The following is an 8,246-nucleotide window of genomic DNA, read 5'->3' on the forward strand; positions in this document are numbered from 1 at the left end:
AGAAACATTAACTTGAAAAAAAAGTAATAAAACTATAACATTGACACCACATAGTGACATTGTAGATACCAGAGTATTCAGAAAACTTCAAGAATGTTTAAAACATATAAATACTTTACCACAAATTTAAAAATATACTTTGTGCTTAATAAACCATGTAGTCCTGCTTTCTGCCAAAAATTTTAAATCTTAAAATAATTTATAAAATGTCAATTTAAACATCATACACTGAGTTTAAAAAACAAAACCAAAACAAACCCAAAGTTACATTGTTGTAAAACATAAATGAAAAAAATATCCCACTTTAACCCATGTAAATTTTATTCACAGCTCAATATTGACATTTGCAATATGTCAGGTTTCCTGTTTCATAAAATATATTTTGTAATGGATGTAGTTCTTCTGGCTTTTTCTATAATCTATAGTGAAATTAAACTTTTGGCTTTGGTAGGAAAAGGTAACATAGCAAAAATGTCTGCCCAGATTTAAAAGACTAAGCAAATTCCCAATATCTCAAACAACTCAGTGATATAAATATGAAGGATTTTGGACATTATTATAAATTTATTCTTTTCTTCTCTGTTTAAATCCATTTCAATCAGCGCCTTAACACAAGTTACTGAACTGGAGAAGAATTCCTGAGGCCGTCATGTCCTGTTGCCTTCAAAGCAATTAAAGAATACATCCTTTTCCAGAAAAAAAATAAGCCTTTTGTGGATCAGATAAACAGAAACGTTCTTCAATACTTTTGGAGATCTGATTGTGTCAGACCTCTGATATTTTTCATACCATTATCTCCAACTTTCCCTCTACGGATGATATCTGGGGTAGTCATATCAATGCTTAAATCACTCTGCATTTCCTTTTCTACCATTGTCATTAATTAAAAAACCTGGCATTAGTACTATTGTATATAATTAGATACGTTCCTCTGGTATATCCAAGTTGTATTTTATTCTCTTTCCCCCTTCATCTCATGTTTTATTCTTCTTCCATGGCTTTGCTTATTTATTCCTTCAAAATATCATTCTTAAATATTTGAAGTTTCCAGTGTTCTCCAGTTCTTAAATCACAGAATCATTTAGGTTGAAAAAAGCCTTCAGTATCTTTGAGCCCAACCAAAATATGTCCCTAAGTACCATACTTACATGTCTTTTAAATACCTCCAGAGATGGTACCTCCATCACTTCCCTTGGCGGCCAGTTCCTATGCTTGACAACCCTTCCTTAAATTTACTGCATTATTCAATTATAAAATACAATACATTATTGGGATTTATTCTGAAGGCTTTATTCAAATTCTGTGCCTCTGAATCTGAGGGCAGTATATAAAAAGGTGGTATGTTTTTGCAGACTTTCACTGACATGTATCCCATCTCTCTAACTCCTTAACTCAGGAAATCGACATCTCATCAGTGTTGTCATTCAGACCACACATTGTCAAGTGTTTGTTCATGTTTATCTTGCCATAATGCCAGAAAGATCTCATTATCTGATTTCCCTGTGTGTGTTAGGAGTTTCTTGAACTGGTTGTCTATGCTGTTTTTGAAAAAAACATATTAACATAATTATTTCTATAATTTGAAAGCTGCAAGGGAATTTTGACTGAGCAAGTATGAGAAAGAATGGCAGGACTGTATTTTTGCAGGATACAACAAATAGCATAAAGCATACGTGATAGAAACTTCTCACCTCCTTCAAAGCAGCAACTGCTCAAATTAGTTGTGTGCTCTGACCAAGATGAGTTTACTTTAATAGAATGTCAATTATTGATTTGTTTTCTGTCATATGAATATTCCCTCAAACTGTAAATACTGGGTAATTTTAGAAGATTTTTTTCTAAGAATCCATGGAACAATACTTGCATGTGGTGGTAATAAATATTTAAATGCAAGGCAGTGTCCCCACTTTCTCATCCTCACTCTGATGCCTTAGGTTTTAACTTTTATATTTGGTGTGTGACTCTGAAGTTTCTTGTAGCCTGTTAATTTCTGCTCTCTCATGCTAGGTAGACATAACAAAGCCTCTCCGGGCCTGCTCTCCAAGGACACCTAGACTGTCCTAGGTCAAAAAGTATAAACCAAAGAGCCTCTAAAGGGAGGGGTAAACTGAGGGGAATTACATCATTAACTGAAGCTTTAATTGCAGAATTAACCCTGATATGCAAACAAACAAAACCTATAAAAGTGTAAAGAACTTGTGACCTGTCGTCCATCTTGGGGTCCATCTTGGCAATAGCCCCTGGCTCACCAGGGTGTACCTTTGAAGACCTTTCAAATAAATACCTCTTTTATTCCCTTACTCCTGTCTAGTCTCTGTGTCTAGGAGGCCTCTTAAGGCATCAACTCCAATTTAGAGACACAGAGGAGAGAGGAAGGGGAATGCAAGGGAAATGCAGGGGAAAATTTTACTGGACTATTCCCAGTATGATGCAAGACTTCTTGGGAAGCATGATGATAGGTGGTACACATTGACGCAGTTGTCTGGCTACCATGGGAAATTGAAGTAGTAGGGTTCAGAGACCAGACTAAACACCAATGACTCTTTGTCCCTTTACTGTTTCTGTGTACAGACCTCTAACATGCCATATGAATCTTACTAAAAGAGGTTTGTCTGAAGTTCAGTGGTGGTTCTCTGTTTGGAAACCTTCTGATTTCTTATCTATTTTATATGCAGATCACAACAACAACAACAACAAACCCACCTCCACCAAAAAACAGTTTGAAAAAGCTTCTTGATCTAATTTTACAACTTCCAGGCTGGGAAGTTAGTATAGTAGCATTCCTGGATTCCTCTTGTGAAAAGGCCGCCAGGATATGCACCAACTGTACGCTTCTGCTGGAAGTGGGTTTACATCTATGTTCAAAGGGAAGAAAGTAAGTTCAAGTCTTGCATTTTCCTTTTTTTCTTATTTTCTTTTTCTTCTTCTGATTTTATTTTTCAAAATGCAGACAATCTAAAATGTTTGTATCTTTACTTTGGAAATAAAAACACTCATTAAAAAAATCCAAAAATTGCTTGCTCAGGCAGCTTTATGCCCTTTATTTCTGATTATATTGAAATTTTTTTTAAAAATGGAAGTTCCTCTGCCCAAAAAGACACAAGGACAACAACCAGAAATCAGTCTTAAAGGATTTATCTTCTGTTCATACAAAGATGACATGAACTACAGCTGTGGCTGCAGAATCCCTCAAGCACACTATCTTCGATCAAATGGGCAGGAACTTGAAGGCCATTGCTGGCTCCCTTCTCTATTTCGAGTGTGTATTCAGACTTGCATAGGGTTTTCTTATATTCTTCACCATGCACACTAGATGTATAACAACTTTTTTTGCAACCTTGGACTGTTCTCAATGCCCTGGCCACCTACGCTGAGCAATAAGGGGATGAAATTGAAGAAGCTTTTTAGCTTTTATAGCTTATTGATTTTTGTATTTTCAGATGTATTAGAGCAATTTTTCAAACGTATCCACCTTACCTTGATATCTTGAGTGTGCAGAGAGGATTTCACATTTATTAGCTTTGCTTTGCTGAAAAAAATACAGCAGTAGAAGTACTTTTGTGTTATCTCAGGGATATAAATGGTTTTGGTATTAAAAAAAAAAATCAATTCTCAGAATAAAATCCAAAGCTTGTGTGCAAGTGTTACATAAAAAGCAGACAACAAGCTTTCCCAAGTAGGTAACAAAGATGGGTTTTAAAAGTGCAGTCCTGAATTGCAGTTGAACTCAATGAAGCTCAATACTTCCCAAATAGGAAGGTTCTATCTTAATGGAGAGCATATAATACAGTAAATACTTTTTTCATTATCTCTGATCAACCGTGACAGCATCAGAAAAAGAATGCAGGAGAAAAGTCTTCTTCAACAGCAGTACTATATTCTCAGATCAGAGACAATATAATTATGTCTGAGCTCTTTTGATAAGAATTTTTATTTCATTAGGTGATTTGAATTTTTAAACAGTATAAACAGGAAATTCTATACTGCAACAAAAGTATACAGCAAGTGGCCCAAGAAGTGAAAGGAGTACAGCTATGCTGCTATTTCAGGAGTATGATATTTATTTCTCCCATAGAATTAATATCTAGTGATAATTGTAACTACATTCATTCAGCTATAATGATCTGTTTTATCCCATTTTATATGACTTCCATGAACTTCTAACTGCTCCATAATGCAAATGCTTTTGGCTCTGTACTTCTTTATAGTTTTTCTTTCCTCTCAAACTAGGAATGTACACTTCAAATTACTTAAATAGCTCACATATGAGGGCTCTTTTTCATAAATTCTCCTCCTCAAGGGAGGAGCAGGAAAAGCAAATCTGTAATTTCTATACTATAACATTTTGTTCTGCAGTATGCAATTTATCCCTAGAAAAAAGAATAAGCTCCGACTGTATTTCTGGGGTTGATGTGGCATTCTGACAATGCTTTTCTGTCTAGGCAAGTACAATTGAAAGAGAATACTTTTAAAGAGTGAATATAGCAAACTATTTTATAATTAAAGTATTACAGATAAGAAAATAGGAGGCTTTATATTATCCTATTTCCAAGTCTTTTTCTGATGGGTCTGCAACTGAGGCATGTTGAAAGTTCCATTTATGAGTGCCCATGTAGTAAATCCATATAAGACAGCATAATTTCAAAAGCATCTTATTCTTTCTCATGTGTTCATGTCTTTTGTATCTGATTGGACATACTTATGACTGAAGTTCTAAATAAAAGTTTCTGAGTAATTACACCAGCTCATGGGCAAATACTGTCTATAGGCACATTTATCTAGTAAGACTATGATCTATGATATGTAACTGCAAAATGTAAATATAGTTCAGAATGTAAAAGATTTCCACACTTTCTCTTAGAGATTACAAAACATTTTGTAAATGCATTCATGACAAGGTCATATTGTACCCTCTGAAGAAATAGTTTTAAAGCAGATAAATTATTTCATTTTTCTGATTCTCAGTGGAAGTGTGTCATCCTCCATGACTTACATTAGCCACAGAAAGTCTCTAACTAGCAACTACAATGACCACGTACCATCCGTCCTCTAGAAGAAAAGCTGACTTATTGCAACAATGACAGACTTCCTTTCAATAACAAGTAGAGTAACTAGTGGAAATAATACAGGGGGTAATAACTAGTAGGTAAGTAGGTATTTGCCCCTCTAGTGGAATCCCAAACTCTAAGTCAGGTTTCTTGCTTTCTGTGAAAATATACAGGAATGGTTAAGTTTCTGAATATGGTACAAAAATATTATTTGTGTATTGAGCAGTCTCAGCCTGAAATAAACAATCAAAATATTGCAAAATATGTATCTTAGAATAAACACATGTCAAAAATTAAAATTTTTCTGTGCATTCTTAGTTCTGAATAATTGTTAGCTACATGCCTAAGCCTTTTGGGAGGATGTAGTTGTGGGAAGAAACAAATTTGTGTAGCTCATCCTTCTACTGAAGTAGAGACAAGAAGTAGCTAAAATTACTTATTATACTTACAAGCAGAGCATCGAGATCAGGTCTTTGGATTCTAAGGCAGAGGTTTAATTTGAATCTTTTACTTTCCCAGAGAAAGCCTAAGTGGTTGGGTCTTTCTCTGAAATTTGAACTTCTTTTTGTATGTGTGTTTTTGGTTGTTTGGGGTTTTTTAATCTCCTGGAAATATTTAAAGAGATTGTGGTTTAGAAAGGCAATGAAGAAGAGAAAAGGAATATTGGCACTTTTACATGAAACAATAAAGGAGGAAAGTTGTAAGGAGATCTGTTATAGAAATGAAGAATCGTCTCTGCAGTATCCCTGAAACAATAACTCAAAAAAAACCAATTAAAAAAAAAAAAAGTTCAGTACTTCTTTAATCCCATAGCTCCAAAGGTGTAGAGTAATGTTTGGGGTTTTTTGTTGATTGGGGATTTTTTTTGGTTTGGTGGGGTTTTTCTAGGTTTTATTTTTGTGGTATTTTTTGTTTTGTTTAGTAAGAGAAAAGAAATAAATATATACAAACAACTTTAAAAATTTTTAGGACTGGAAGGAGGAGACTACCCTTTCACTAAGAAATCTGATCTCCAACTGTGACCCAATGCTACTTTATTTACCTTCTTTGCTTCTGGAATTCTCTAAGGTCTTAGCCTTCCAAAAGTGAATAAGGGATGAAAATATTGTACATTAATAAGCTAAAGTCTCAGTGGAATAAGATTTACTAAGATTTACCTTTCATTTTCCCTTAGAGCAGAAGGGTTATATACTTGCATCTGTTCACTGACTTTGCAAAGTATGCAGCAAATGCCAATAAGAAGCATTGATATTAGTCTTAACCTCATTTTTTTTCTTTATTAACAAGTTGCACAGCTTACTTGTATTTTACTTATTATTTAAATACAAATGAGTTCTTACGACATAGCTTGACACCTCAGTGTCACCTCAATTAGATACTCAGAATTTTTTACTGAATTGTGTTAGGAGAAGGAAATTGTGCAGATATGTGAATGCTTTGTTAGTGAATCAATACAATTCTATGTGTCTGTGTTATAATAACCTAGTTTTATGACCTGTTCTTTACTGCTCGCTTGGTTGTTTTAGCTATACAGAAAACTTGCTAACTTTTTATTTATACACAAATATGCTTTTTATTAATGTTTCTGTATAGAGTCTATACTGTATTTCTGAGCCTTATTTAAGGGTCAAATAATGTTTCAGAGGGAGCAATAAACTAGTTGTGATACTGTTTTTATCTTCTTTCTTTCTTCCTTATTTATTTCTCATATAAGAGAATGGGCAGGCAAAAGAAGACTCTTTGGAGCATAATATTTTCATTAGTCTGTAATAGATTTGGTAATACAGCATACTGCCTGTAGAAAGGATTTTCTTCATGCTAGGTGAAGTTGTGAATCATATATGAAACAGTTTGATTCAGATATGAAGTCAGAGGAAGGAAGGAATTCGGAAGGAATTTGGAAGGAAGGAAGGAAGGAAGGGAGGAAGGGAGCAAGGGAGGAAGGGAGGAAGGGAGGAAGGGAGGAAGGGAGGAAGGGAGTAATGCAGTCTACAACTCTCTGAAGTGGACTGGAAGTCACCTTTTTGTTTATTCACGCTGGTAATTCTGTGCAGCAGAAATGCATTCCAACAAATGAACCAGAGCACGTATTTTATCTCACTCTCTGATTAAATATGTATTTATAATGAGTTCCATTATTAAAGAAAAAGATAGAAAAAGAAAAAGATAGTTTGAAACTCTAAAAGGAATTTCTAAAAAATAATCCATTTTAATCAACACTTTTTCTTGGTTTTTTATCAAGTCAGTATAAAATTATTGTTGATTCTCTTAACATTTTATGTTAATTTTAGATACTCTTTTTATAGTAATATTTTAATTGGGTCATTCTGTTAAAATGACATAACGTCTTAGTTTTATAGACATGTATATATACATTTACACACCTCAGGTTTGTATACTTACATATGGAAATATGAGAACTTATGGCCAACAATTTTTTTCCTGAGCTGCTGATTTTCACCAAGATAGCAGAGAAAAGAAATACTAGAAATGAATGAGTTCTTCAGAGTGTACCACGAACCCCTTCAGTCATCAGCCACTAAAGCACATTCAGTCTGGCAGGCAACACAGCTTAGTAAATTGATGATCTAAATTGATGGTTGAACTAAAATCCTTTTTTTATGCATCAAAGCATGAAATCAGGTAAAGTTATTAATCTATATTTAGCTGTTGCTTATATGGAACAAATAAGCTGTCATTCTAAATAAGATTTTGAAGCTAGTCGATTTACTAACCTATAACGGGAAAAGCTAAATATTCTCAAAGATGAGGAAATTATAATATTCATTTCAGGTTAAGATTTTAAAAGATAAATTTAAAGTTCAAGGACATAACTTCAGAAATACCAGACAATTATCATCAAGTGTTTTTGGCTGTTCCTGAAATTGAATCTTTTAGATATAGAATTTGGCCTGAAGTTTTCAATTTATCATCTCTGAGTCTAGTTAATATAAGAGAAACACTCCATTAAAATATTTGGTGTATTTTACTTCTCTCCCTAACTGAACACAGGACAGCAAAAGAGAAAAAATTGGAGAGTGTAGTGATTATCAAGAAAAATAATTTATGACTTTAAATAATTCTGGTTTTCTTATCAATTTCAGTTTTCACATAAAAAGTTTCTATCCTGTTCATTAGTTGATCTGGTGTTTTCATTACCGTTGGTGTTTTCAGCTGTTTTAAACTATCAGAGCTCAT

The sequence above is a fragment of the Corvus brachyrhynchos genome, unplaced genomic scaffold, assembly GCF_000691975.1.
Source record: "Corvus brachyrhynchos isolate BGI_N302 unplaced genomic scaffold, ASM69197v1 scaffold33, whole genome shotgun sequence".
NCBI lineage: Eukaryota > Metazoa > Chordata > Aves > Passeriformes > Corvidae > Corvus > Corvus brachyrhynchos.